Source organism: Bos javanicus, chromosome 20 (assembly GCF_032452875.1).
Source record: "Bos javanicus breed banteng chromosome 20, ARS-OSU_banteng_1.0, whole genome shotgun sequence".
NCBI lineage: Eukaryota > Metazoa > Chordata > Mammalia > Artiodactyla > Bovidae > Bos > Bos javanicus.
In genome coordinates, this window is record NC_083887.1 from 25,226,854 (window position 1) to 25,241,358 (window position 14,505).

Sequence of the window (14,505 nt, forward strand, 5' to 3'; positions counted from 1 at the left end):
TACACATGCACAGACACCCAGACACACAGACCCACAGACACACAGACCCACACACCCACACACACAGTTGTGTATATGTAAGGGCTGGTGAAAGAGGAAGAGAGAGATTGACTGATTGTTTCTGTTTCTGAACTTTCATTCCTAAATAGTTCAATCTGTACTCCCAATAAATAGGAATATTCTCTTTCTTTACCATAGAACCACATATAAACATTAATAAATTTAATCTTAATTAAAATATTTTACCTAATCTATTTAATGTCTTTATTATGATTTTATAAAATTTATATTTGGTAACATTTTATAACATTTTTCACATTTTCTAACTCCTTAAGATAGAAAGGTTATTAATTTGAGATCTTTCTAATTTGTAATGTAGACCCTTAGAGCTATAAATTTCCCCTTGAACACTGTGTTAGCTGCATCCCATACATTTGGCACATTGTATTTTTACTTTTATTCAGTTTCAAATACATTCTAATTCCTCTTGTCATTTCTATTTTGATCCACGGGTAATTTAAATGTAGTGAAAGCTGCTCAATTGTGTCTGACCCTTTGTGACCCCAAGGACTACCCAGTCCATGGAATTCTCCAGGCCAAATACTGGAATGAGTAGCCTTTCCCTTTCTCCAGGGGATCTTCCCAACCCAGGGATTGAACCTAGGTCTCCCTCATTGCAGGCGGATTCTTTACCAGCTGAGCCACAAGGGAAATCCTAGAATACTGGAGTGGGTAGCCTATCCCTTCTCCAGCAGATCTTCCTGGCCTAGGTATCAAACTGAGGTCTCCTGCGTTGCAACTGAACTATCAGGGAAACCCATAATTAAAATATGTGTTGTTTAATTTCCACATATATGTGGGTTTCCCAATTTTTATTGTGTTGTTGATTTGTAATTTAATTTCACTGTGATCAAAGAACATTCTTGATATGGTTTCAGTTCTTTTAAATCAAGTCTTATTTTATGGACTAACATATGGTCTATCATGGAAAATGTCCCATCTTCACTTGAGAATAATTTGGATTCTATTGTTGGTAAAGTGTGATACAGATGTTGTTAGCTCTGATAGGTTAATAGTGTTGTTCAGTCTTTCTACATTTCTGTCTAGTTGTTTTACCCATTAGCCAGATTGAAGTATTGAAGTCTCCATCTATTATTGTTTAATTATCTATTTTCCCCTTTGATTCTGTCAGCTTTTGCTTTGTGTATTATAGAGCTTTGTTGTCAGACAAGTAATATATATTTGTTGTTATATCTTCCCAACAAAGTGACCCTTTATAAGATGTTTTTGTTTTTTTCTGGAAATAGTTTTCATCTTAAAGTCTAGTTTGTTTGATAGTAGGATAACCAATCCAGTTCACTTACACTTATTGTTTACTTGAAATTTCTTTTTTCATTTCTTTGCTTTCACACTCGTATATTTTTTAATCTGTGGTGTGTCTCTTATAACATCATCTAGTTGGACCTGTTTTTTATTCAGTCTGATAATCTCTGCCTTTTCTTTGGAGTATTTAACTCATTCACATTTAATGCTATTATTGATATAGTTGAATTTCTGTATACTGTTTTGCTATTTGCTTTGGGTAGTTTCATTGTTTTGTTCCTCTACTGCTTTCTTTTACATCATGTGGTTATTTTCCAGGGTAGCATTTTAAGTCATTTATTCACTTAAAAAAGATATTCTGATTCATTTTCTTAGTGGTTGCTCTACGGCTCTGCGATATACTTTATTTACAATATACTTATTTATCATTCAGGTACTCTTCATTTCTTTGCATAGATCGAAGTAACTGACCAGTGTCATTTCCTTGTGCCAATGTAACTTCATTCTCTGTCCCTTCCTTTGTGATATTTTGTCATCAGATCAGATCAGTTGCTCAGTCGTGTCCGACTCTTTGCGACCCCATGAATCGCAGCATATATATTATTTAATCTTTAATGACAAAAATACAATTTTATAACTTACAATTTTGTCTTGATATTTAAAATCATTTAGGAGAAAAAGAGGAGGAAAACACATAATTATACTGCTTTTTGTAATTACTTTTAAATTACCTTTAATGGTGCTCTTTGTTACTTTGTATAGGTTTGAACCACTATCTGGTATCACTTCCTTTCAGCCTGGAGAACTATCTTTAATATTTCTTCCTCTTTTTCTTTTTTTGAGGCAAAAAATATTTGTCAGCTTCAGAGTTGAGTTTAGTTTTGTGTTTTCAGTTTTATTGAGATTTAATTGACATATAGCACTATATAACTTTGGGCTTCCTAGGTGGCTCAGTGGTAAAAAATCTTCCTGCAGTGCAGGAGATGTGGGTTCAGTTCTTGGGTTGGGAAGGTCCCCTGGAGGAGGAAATGGCAAAAGTGAAGTCGCTTAATCGTGTCTGACTCTTTGTGACCCCATGGTCCTCCATCCATGGGATTTTCCAGGCAAGAATCCTGGAGTGAGTTGCCATTTCCTTCTCCAGGGGATCTTCCCAACCCAGGGACTGAACCCATGTCTCCCATATTGCAGGCAGACACTTTACCATCTGAGCCACCAGGGAAGCCCCTTACCACTCCAGTATTCTTGTTGAGATAATCCCATAGACAGAGGAGCCTGGTGGGCTACTGTCCACAGGGTCACAAAAAGTCAGGCATGACTTGAGGAACTCAGCACAAGCACTATATAACTTTAAAGTGTCTAGCATAATGATTTGACTTACATATATTGTGAAATGATTACGACGATAAGTTTAGCTAACATCCATCATCTCATATGGATACATAAAAGGAAAAAAAAACATTTTTTTTCCTTATGAGGACTCAGGATTAACTGTCAACAATTTATATGTGTGTCACGCAACAGTGTCAAATTAACTATGATCAAAATGATATATTTTACATCCATAGTACTTATTTATCTTATAACTGGAAGTTTGTACCTTTGGACAACTTTCAGCAATTTCCTCAATACTCCCTGCCCTGCTTCTGGTAACCAGAAATCTAATTTTTTTTTCCTTTGAGTTTCTTTTTGTTTGTTTTTTAAGATTCCACATATAAGAGAGCTCATAAAGTATATGTCTTTCTCTGTCTGACTGATTTCACTGAGCACAATCTCCTCAAGGTTATTTCTTGTCACAAATGGCGGGATTCCCCCCTTTTTATGGCTGAATAATATTCCATTGTGTATGTATCCCACAAATTCTTTATCCATTCATCCATCTATAGGTACCTAAGTTGTTTCCATGTCTTGACTATTGTAAATAGTGCTGATATGAACATAGAGTGCATGTATTTTTTTGAATTAGAATTTTCTGGATATATGCTCAGGAGTGGGATTGCAGGATCATATGGAAACTCTATTTTTGGTTTATTAAGGAGCCTCCATGCTATTTTTTCATAGTCACTGTGCCAATTTACAATCCCACTAACAGTGCACAAGTGTTTGCTTTTCTCCACATCCTTGCCAGAATTTATTATCTCTGATGCTAACCATTCCAACAAGCATGAGTTGTTACCTCATTGTGGTTTTGATCTTCATTTCCCTCATGACTAGTGTTATTGGGCATCTTTTTATACACTTGTCAGCCATTCATATATCTTTGTCTATATGAAAATGCCTATTCAGGGCCTTTTGTCATTTTAAAATTGGATTATTAGGGGCAGGTTGTTTGTTTTGTTGCTATTGAGTTGTATGAGTTCTTTGTGTATTTTGGATATTAACCTTTCAGACACATAGTTTGCAAATATTTTTTTCCCATTCTTTAAGTTGACTTTTTATTTTTATGATCATTTCTTCTGTTCTGCAGAAGCTTTTTAGCTTGATATAGTACTTATTTTAGATATTGTTGCTTGCGATTTGGTATCATATGCAAAAATTTGTTGCCAAGATCCATGTTAAGGAGCTTTTCCTTTATGTTTTCTTCTAAAAGTTTTATGACTCATGGTTTTGTAAGGAGTGTAAGATAGGTATATTATTTTATTCTTTTACATGTGAATATCCAATTTTCCCAGTACCATTTATTGAAGAGACTATCTTTTCTCCATTGAGTATGCTTGGCTCCCTTGTCAAAAATTGGTTGGCCATATATAACTGAGTTTATTTCTGGGCTTTAAATTCTGTTCCGTTGGTTTGTCTGTTTTTATGCCAATACCATAGTGTTTTGATTACTCAAGATTTACAGTATAGCCAGAGTGAAATCAGGAAGAGTGATGCCTCCCTTTTTGTTTTCTTTCTCAAGATTGCTTTGACTATTGAGGATCTTCTGTGATTCTATATAAATTTTAGAACTGCTTTTCTACATCTGTAAAAAATACCATTGGAATCTTGATAGAAATTTTATTGAATCTATAGATGGCTTTTGGTTGTATTGATTAACATTTTCACAGTATTAATCTTTCAGTCCATGAATACGGGATGTCTTTCCATTTATTTTCCTCTTCTTCAATTTATTTCAATATCTTGTAGTGTTCAGTGTACAGATCTTTCATCTGAAAGTATTTTATTGTTTTTGATGCTATTGTAAAAGGGATTATTTTACTTCTTTTTTGGGTAATTTGTTGTTAGTGTATAGAAATGCTACAATTTTTTCATGTTAATTTTATATCCTGTAACTTTACTAAATTCATTTGTTAGACCCAGCAATCTTTGATGGTATCTTTAGGGTTATATATATATACACATACATATATATATATATATATATATTCATGTCCTCTGGAAATAGAGACAATATTACTATTTCCCTTTCAATTCTGATGTCTTTTATTTCTGTTTCTTGCTGATTGCTCTAGCTAGGACTTCCAGTATTATGTTGAATAGATGTCATGAGAGAGGGCACCCTTTACTTTTTCCTGATGTTAGAGGAAATTGCCTTCACTTTTCACCACTGAGTATGATGTTAGGTGTGGGCTTGTCACATATGGCCCTTATTTATGTTTAAGTATTCTTCTCATTTGTAATTTGGTGGAAGTTGAGTTTTTTTTTTTTTTTAATCATGAACAAATGTATTTTGTCAAATGCTTTTTCTGTGTCTATTGAAGTGATCATATGATTTTTTTCTTTCATTGTATCAAGGTGATATATCACATTGATTGATTTGTATATACTGAACATCATCCCAGGGATAAATTCTATTTGATCAAATTCTATTTGATCATTTGTCCCAGCATCCCAGGGATTTGATCAAATTCTATTTGATCATGGTGAATGACCCTTTTCAGGAGTTGCCGAATTTGGTTTGCTGAAATTTTAATTGAGATTCTTAAATTTTCACACCTACATTCGCCAGAGATATCGGCCTGTAGTTTTTCTGGTAGTTTCCTTATCTGGCTTTTGGTGTCGAGGTAATGCTGGCCTCATAAAATTAGTTTGGGAGTGTTCCCTCCTCTTAGGCATTTTGGAAGAGTTTGAGAAGTATTGGCTTTAATTCTTCTCTAATCTTTTGTAAAATTCACCAATGGAGTCTTTTGATCCTAGGCTTCTTTCCTTGGCAGATTTTTGATTACTGATTCAATCCCCTTACTAATAATTGGTCTATCCAGATTTTCTATTTCTTCCTGCTTCACTTTCAGTAGAGTGGATATTTCTAAGGATTTTTCCATTTCTCCTGGGTTGTCTAGTTTGTAGACATATGTGCCTCTTCTGTATATCACAGATGCTGCTTTTGTATATCTGCAGTATCAGTTGTAATGCCTCCTTTTTCATTTATACTTTTGCTGATTTGCATCCTCTCTTTTCCCCTTGATTAGCCTAGCTAACAGTTTGCCAATTTTATCTCTTCAAGGAACCAACTCTTAGTCTTGTTAATATTTTCTATTGTTTCTCCTGTTTTCTGTTTCATTTATTTCTGTCCTAAAATTTATTATCTCTTCTGCTAATCTTGGGTTCAGGCTGTTCTAGTTCCTAAGCCAGACTTAGGTTGTTTATTTGAGATCTTCCTTGTTTCTTAATGGAGACATTTATTGCTATGGACTTCCCTCTTACGACTGTTTTTGCTGCATCCCCAGAGTTTTGGTATGTTGTATTTCTACTTTCATTTGTCTCAAGATAATTTTTTTCCCCCGTTTGATTTTTTAAAAAATTTATTGTTTGTTCAGGAGAATCTTAATTTCTGCATATTCCTAATAGTCCCATTTTCCTTCTATTAATGATTTCTTGTCTCATATCATTATGGTCTGAGAGCATACTTGGTAAGATTTCAGTCTCCTTGAATTTACGAAGACACATTTCATGGCTTAACATACAGTCTATCTTAGAAACTGTACCTTTTCTAAGAGAAAAGAAAAGAGAAACTGAGAAGAATGTGTGTTCTGCTATTGTTGGATGGAATATTCTGTATATATCCTTTAGATCTGTGTAACCTTTAGTGTTTATATTTGCTGTTTCCTAACTGATTGCATATCTACTTGAATAATCTATTCATTGTTGAGAGTGGGATATTAAAGTCCCCAACTATTGCTGCTTATTTCTTCTTTTAGCTATGTTGAAGTGAAGTGAAAGTTACTCAGTCGTGTTCGACTCTTCACGACCCCATGAACTATACCTCTTCCCAACTCAGGGATCAAACTTAGGTCTTCCGCATTGCAGACAGATTCTTTACCAGCTGAGCCACCAGGGAAGCCCTTTACCTATGTTGCTGCTGCTGCTGCTAAGTCGCTTCAGTCATGTCCAACTCTATGTGACCCCATGGACTCCCACCAGGCAGCCCACCAGGCTTCCCCGTCCCTGGGATCCTCCAGGCAAGGACACAGGAGTGGGTTGCCATTTCCTTCTCCAATGCATGAAAGTGAAAAGGGAAAGTGAAGTCGCTCAGTCGTGTCCGACTCTTAGTGACCCCATGGACTGCAGCCTACCAGGCTCCTCCGTCCATGGGATTTTCCAGGCAAGAGCACTGGAGTGGGATGCCACTGCCTTCTCCTTAGCTATGTTAGCTTTTGTTTAATACAGCTGCCCCTTGAGCAACATGGATTTGAACTGTGAGGGTCTACTTATACACAGGTTTTTTTTTTTTTTTTATTCCTTTATTTCTCATGTGTTCCCCATCCTGAACCCTCCTCCCTCCTCCCTCCCCATACACAGGTTTTTAAAATAGTAAATACTGTAGTGCTACATGACCTGCAGAACTTCCCTAGCATCTCCAGTGGTAAAGAATCTGCCTGCAATGCAGGAGACCTGGGTTTGATCCCTGTGTTAGGAAGATTCCCTGGAGAAGGAATGGCAACCCTCTGCAGTATTCTTACCTGGAAAATCCCATGGACAGAAGAGCCTGGCAGGATACAGTCCCTGGGGTTGCAAAGAGTCAGCCACGACTGAGTGACTTTCACTTCACGTGATGGCAGCTAGTAGAATACATGCATGCAGAATGATGATATGAAGGAACACGGGTATAAAGGAACTAGCTGAGGAAAGAATAGAAGCAAAAGGCAAAGGAGAAAAGGAAATATATATCCATCTGAATGCTGAGTTTCAAAGAATAGCAAGCAGAGATAAGAAGGCCTTCCTAAGAGATCAATGCAAAGTAATAGAGGAAAACAATAAAATGGGAAAGACTAGAGATCTCTTCAAGAGAACCAGATACTACGGGAATATTTCATGCAAAGATAGACACAATAAAAGACAGAAATGGTATGGACCTAACAGAAGCAGAAGATATTAAGAAGATGTGGCAAGAATACACAGAAGAACTCTACAAAAAGATCTTAATGACCCAGATAACTACAATGTGTGATCACTCACCTAGAGCCACACATCCTGCAGTGCGAAGTCAAGTGGGCCGTAGAAATTCTTAAAGAGATGGAAATACCAGACCACCTTACCTGCCTCCTGAGAAAGCTGTATGCAGATCATGAAGCAACAGTTCAAACTGGACATAGAACAACAGACTGGGTCAGAATTGGGAAAGTAGCACGTCAAGGCTGTATATTGTCACCCTGCTTATTTAACTAACATGCAGAGTACATCATGCAAAATGCCAGGGTGGATGAAGCAGAAGCTGAAATCAAGACTGCTGGGTGAAATATCAATAACCTCAGATATGCAGATAAGATATATGCATAAGAAACCTTTATGGCAGAAAGTGAAGAGGAACTAAAGAACCTCTTGAAGAAGGTCAAAGAGGAGAGTGAAAAAGCTGGCTTAAAAATCAACACTCCAAAAATGAAAATCATGACGTTCGGTCCTATCACTTCATGGCAAATGGATGGGGAAACAGTGACAGACTTTATTTTCTTGGGCTCCAAAATCACTGCAGATGGTGACTGTAGTCATGAAATTAAAAGATGCTTGCTCCTTGAAAGAAAAACTATGAAAAACCTAGACAGCATATTAAAAAGCAAAATCATCACTTTGCCAACAAAGGTCCGTCTAGTCAAAGCTATGGTTTTTCCAGTAGTCATGTATGGATGTGAGAGTTGGACCATAAAGAATGTTGAGCACCAAAGAATTGATGCTTTTGAACTGTGGTGTTGGAGAAGACACTTGAGAGTCCCTTGGACTGCAAGGAGATCCAACCAGTCCATCCTAAAGGAAATCAGTCCTGAATATTCATTGGAAGGACTGATGCCTAAGCTGAAGCTCCAATACTTTGGCCACCTGATGCAAAGAACTGACTCATTAGAAAAGACCCTGATGCTGGGAAGATTGAAGGCAGGAGGAGAAGGGGAAGGCACAGGATGAGATGGTTGGATGGCATCACCGAGTCAATAATCATGAGTTTGAGCAAGCTCTGGGGGCTGGAGATGGAAAGGGATCCTGGCATGCTGCAGTCCATGGGGTCGCAAATAGTCAGACATGACTTGAGTGACTGAACTGAACATATATAGAGGGCCATCTATGAGTTGTATATGGATTTTCAACTGTATGGCAGGTCAACACCTCTAACCCCAATGTTGTTGAAGGGCCAAATGTATATTTAAATGGCCCTAAATTGGGTGCATAAATATTTGAAATTGAAATCTATTTTTGATAGATGACCCCTCTGTCATTATATAGTGACCTTCTTTGTCTATTTTTACCATTTTTAAAATCTGTTTTGTCTAAGTGTAACTACTCTTGATTTTTTTTTAGGTTAAAATGTTTTAAAATATTTTTTCTCCATCTGTTCAGTTCAGTTCAGTCACTCAGTCAATGTCTGACTCTTTGCAACCCCATGGACCGCAGCATACCAGGCCTCTGTGTCCATCACCAACTCCCGGAGAATCCCAGGGATGGGGAAGCGTGGTGGGCTACCATCTATGGGGTCGCAGAGAATCGGACACGACTGAAGTGACTTTCATGGCTGCAGTCACCATCTGAAGTGATTTTGGAGCCCCCCCAAAAATAAAGTCTGTTACTGTTTCCATTGTTTCCCCATCTATTTGCCATGAAGTGATGGGACCAGATGCCATGATCCATCCCTTCACTCTGTCTTAAAAGACTCTATCTTTAAAGATAAAGTGAGTCCCATGTAGGCAGCATATCATTAGATCTTTTTGTTTAATTCTTTCAACCATTTTTGCCCTTTGGAGAATTTTATCATTTTATATTTAATGTAATTATTGATAGGTGGTGACTTATTGGGCTTCCCTGGTGGAGTTAGTGGCAAAGAACTGATGTGCCAATATAGGAGACAGGTGGCACTAATCATAAAGAACCTGCCTGCCAATGCAGGAGACCTAAGAGACTAAGGTTCAATCCCTGAGTTGGGAAGATCTCCTGGAGGAGGGCATGGCAACCCACTCCAGTATTGTTGCCTGGGAACTCCCCATAGACAAAGGAGCCTGGAGGCTACAGTCCATACATAGAGTCAGACACGACTAAAGCGACTTCACACCCATGCCCAAGGACTTACTGTTTCCATTTTGATAATATTTTCTGGTCATTTTGTAGATTCATTATTCTTTATTGCTTATCTTTCTATCTCTTTTGTGTTGTGATATATTTTGGTATCAGTATGATTTGAATTCTTTATCATATTCTTTTCTGTATTTCCTACAAATTATTCTTTTGTGATTATCATAAATTTACATAAAATATTTTAAAATTATAACACCCTATTCTAACCTGATAACAATCTTTGACTTCAATAGAATTCCTAAACTATAATTTCTTCTCCTTCTCACATGTTAGGTTATTAATGTTACAGTTTACATATTAATATTTTTATATTATCTAACTAATATCAGATTATTGTATTATGGTTATGTTTCTTTTTTAAATCTAAACTCTAGTGTAAGTGAATTACACACAACTATTACGTTATTAGAGAATCTAACTCTGACTATATATTTACTATAGCCAGTGAATTTTATATTACTTTTAATGTTTAATATTTTTGTGATTTTAATTAATGTCCTTTTACTTCCACTCAACACTGTTAAGCTTTTCTTGTAAGGCAGGTCTAGTGGTGATGAACTCCCTCAGTTATAGTTTGGAAAGTCTTTCTCTCCTTTATTTCCAAAGACAGTTTTGCAAGGAATAGAATTCTTGGTTGACTTGCTTTTTCTAGCATTTTGAATATGTCATCCTGTTCTCTCATGGCCTGCATCATTTCTGTTTAGAAAGTAACCATAGTCTTATGGAGGGCCTCTTGTATTAATTTTCACTTTTTCTGCTTTCAAAATTCTTTGTTTTTTGACTTTTGATAATTTAATGTGCCTCAGTGTAGTTTTATTTGGGTTGAATCTGTTTGGAATTCTTTGGGCTTCATGGATCTGGATGTCTATTTCTCTTCCCAAGTTTGAGATATTTTCAGCCATTTTTGCTCTGAATATACTTTCTGTCTTGTTCTGTCTGTCTTCTGGAATTCCCATAATGTGGATATTATTTCTTTTGATTATGTTCCATAAGTCCTATAGGCTTTATTCACTCTTTTTCATTCTTCTTTCTGTGTGGTCCTCTGACTGCATGGCTGAGTCTGATTTTGAAGTGCTTTATTGAATTCTTCAGTTCAATCATTATATTTTCCAGCTCTAGGATTTGTTTTGCTTTAATGGTTTCTATTTCTTTTTGAATTCATTTTGTTCATGTATTGTTTTCCTAATTTTATTTTGTAGACTGTGTTATTGTAGTTCATTAAAATTCTTCAAGAGGATTATTTTGAGTTCTTTTTCTGACAGTTTATAGATTTCCATTTCTTCAGGGTCAGTTATTGGAGCTTTATTTGATTTCTTTGGTGTCATGCTTACCAAATTTTGCGTGTGTGTGATTCTTGATTTTTTACATTGGTATTTCACATTTCAGTGAGGGGGGTCTCTTCTTCCAGACTTTATAAATTCACATTGGCAATGACAGTTATTCACCAGTCAGCTCAGTTTGCATTTCTTGACGTGTCTGTTGGTAATGTCCTTGGCAGTGGGACTTGCTATCAGGGTCTGTTTGGAGGTGAGGTCACTGCTGAAGCTCTGAGTTGGGAAGAAGGTGCCACAAGCTGAGAAAAGTTGGATAGGACTGCTGGTTTATTTCCTTGGCTAAACGAGGCTGTAGGATGGTCTCTGCAGTTGCCTGGGTTCTTGGGTCAGGCTCACTAGATGGTCAGGACCGGGTACTACATTCAGCAGTATAGTAATACGAATTAGCTTTTCTGTCCTGGTGGAGAAGCAAGATGGGCCCCAGAATCTATTGAGCCCATTGTTTGTGCTGAGTTCTCTGGCCAAACAGGACCCCTAGTTTTGCTATGTAGACAGGGAAATTCATGTGTTCTCTTGTTAAAAACATTTTGGCACTGTAAGCAAGGGTGCTGGATGTACTACATAGCTTTCCATGTACTCTGGTTAGGTTCCCTGCTCAAGCAAGCTGCTTGAGTGAGCCGAAAGCTGTATTTAGCAATGGGTGGTGCTACACATTAGTTTCGTAGCCCAGGCAAGTCAGGGGAAACAGGTCCAAGTTACAAAGGTTTTTTCACTTGTGGTCTTTAAAAGCAAAAAAAAAATTTTTTTTAATTTGGCTGTGCAAGGTCTTATATGAGGCATGTGGGATCTAGTTCCCTGACCAGAGATTGAACCCAGGTCCCCTATGTTGGGAGTGCATAGTCTTAGCCACTGGACCACCAGGAAATCCCTTTGCTTGTGGTCTTGATTCAAGCTGACCAGTGCCCCAAGTAACCTGGCCAAACAAGGGTACTAGTTTGGCTCTGCAGACTATTAGCTCTGCTTGCTGAAGTCTCTGCTTGAGCATTACTGGACTACACAGTTTTCCAGCTGTTCTGGACATATTTTCTGGTTGGCCAGGTCTAGGAGCTTTACTCAGAGTGAGTGGCCCCATGAATTAGCTGCCTTGCGTGGGTGAATGAAGGGAACCCTCTAAGCCCAGCACTGGCTTTGCTCCACAGTTAATCAGCTCTGCCTGCCAGACTCTCTGCTTGAGTGTTACTGGGCTATGTAGTATCCAGATATTCTTGCCAGTCTTTTTAGTCAGATTGCACAAGGATCTATACTCAGCAGTTATCAAGTTTATAATTTAGCTCCCCTGGCTGGGTGGCAGCAGACCAAGCTCCAGGGCTAGCAATCTCTGTCTTTTGGGAGACCCAAATAAGCAGACTAGCACCCTGCTGAGTTCCCTGGTCAGGCTTGGTTCTACAGATGACTTTATTCATTGGGACAACTACCTGGGGGCTGCAAGTGAAAACTTGATCTGCCAAGATCTAAGTGCTGATTGCTACAAGCCCCTCACGCCTTCTGCATCTCAGAGTCCCAGTGGTCAAGTCCTGCAGATTCCCTTACAAACTTTATGAGACAAGAGTGGAGTGAGGGTGCCCAAGAAGTGACCCACAATGCTAGGAAAGATGGATATCCACCCAATACTCTCTTTTCCCACTGGAGGAACCATAGGTTCTTGGGAGACCTCTTAGGATGGTTCTGCACCAGCCTGGGGGACAAGCGATGTGGTCTGCGTGTAACCCTCCTATTCCCTTCCTAATGTAGTCCCTTTTGTTCTCTGTGGTGCACGGTGCGCTTCAGCCTCTGCCTTGGGTTCTAGGATTTCTCAGTGGTGTCTTGTCCATGAATATTTGTTAGTTTTTCTTGTGAAGGAAAGCAACATCAAGAATAACCTATGCCTCCATCATTGTGACATAACTTCCTCTAATATTTCTTTTAAAGCACATCTGATAGCAATGGATTCTGTGTCTTTATCTGGGAATGTCTGTTTTCATATTTGAAGGATGGTTATGCTGTATATTGGAATTTTTTTCTCTCACCACATTAAATATATCACTCCACTGTATTCGGGCCTCTATGAGGATTTTTTTAAAAATAAGAAACCAGCTGTTAATCTTTTTATGATCTTTTTGTATTAATATCTGATGTATTTTGCTCTCATGGTTTCCCTTTTTGTCTTTCAACAATTGGCCTATGATGTGTCTAAGTTTTGTGGTGTTTTACTTTTTTTCCCTTTCTGTCTTGCTTGGAGTTTATTGAGCTTCTTCTTGTTTAGATTGTTTTTTAGATTGGTTTTTAATCAAATTTTAAAAGTGATCAGCCATTACTGTTTTGAATATTTTTCTCTGCTATGGTGATAGGTATAATAATGCACTCCATAACTGATCAAACCAGTCAATCCTAAAGGAAATCAGTCCTGAATATTCTTTGGAAGGACTGATGCTGAAGCTGAAACTCCAGTACTTTGGCCACCTGATGCAAAGAACTGACTCATTGGAAAAGATCCTGATCCTGGGAAGATTAAAGGCAGGAGAAGAAGGGGACGACAGAGGATGAGGTGGCTGGATGGCATCACCGAGTCGATGGACATGAGTTTGAGCAAGCTCCGGGACTTGGTGATGGACAGGGAAACCTGGCATGCTGCAGTCCATGGGTCACAAAGAGTTGGACACGACTTAGTGACAGAACTGAACTAACTGCCCCACAGACATCCATGTCATAATCTATGGAACCTGTAAATATATTACCTCACGTGGAAAAGGAGACACTCCAGATAAAATTAAAATTAAAGACCTTGAGATGGTAAGATTATTTTACATTATTCACATAGGCCAATCTAATCACAAGTCCTAAAAAGAACCTTTCCTGGCTGAGATGGAATGAGATGGAACTACAAAAAATGATCAGAGAGGTGCAATATTGTTGGCTATAATTTCTCATCAGTTGAGAAAAGTGAGCATCCTGTAGAAAGACAAGGAAAGAAAACGGGAAAGAAAAAGAAATAGATTTTCACCTAGGTTCTCCAGAAAGGAATGCAGCCCTGCCAACACCTTGATTAACCCATTGAGACCCATGTTAGATGTAACAACCTACAGAATTGTAAAATAATGAATGAATAAACGTCTGTATTGTCTTAAGCCTCTGTTTGTGGTAATTTGTTGTGACATCAATAGTAAACCAATACTGATCCTTTCTCTTCTTATGCTACTTCCATTATGCATATATTGCTGTGCTTAATGGTGCCTCATAGATATCTGATAGTTTTTCCTTCCTTTAAATTTCCGCTCTTCAAACTGGATCAGTTCAGTTCAGTTGCTGAGTCATGTCTGACTCTTTGCGACCCCATGAATTGCAGCACGCCAGGCCTCCCTGTCCATCACCAACTCCCGGA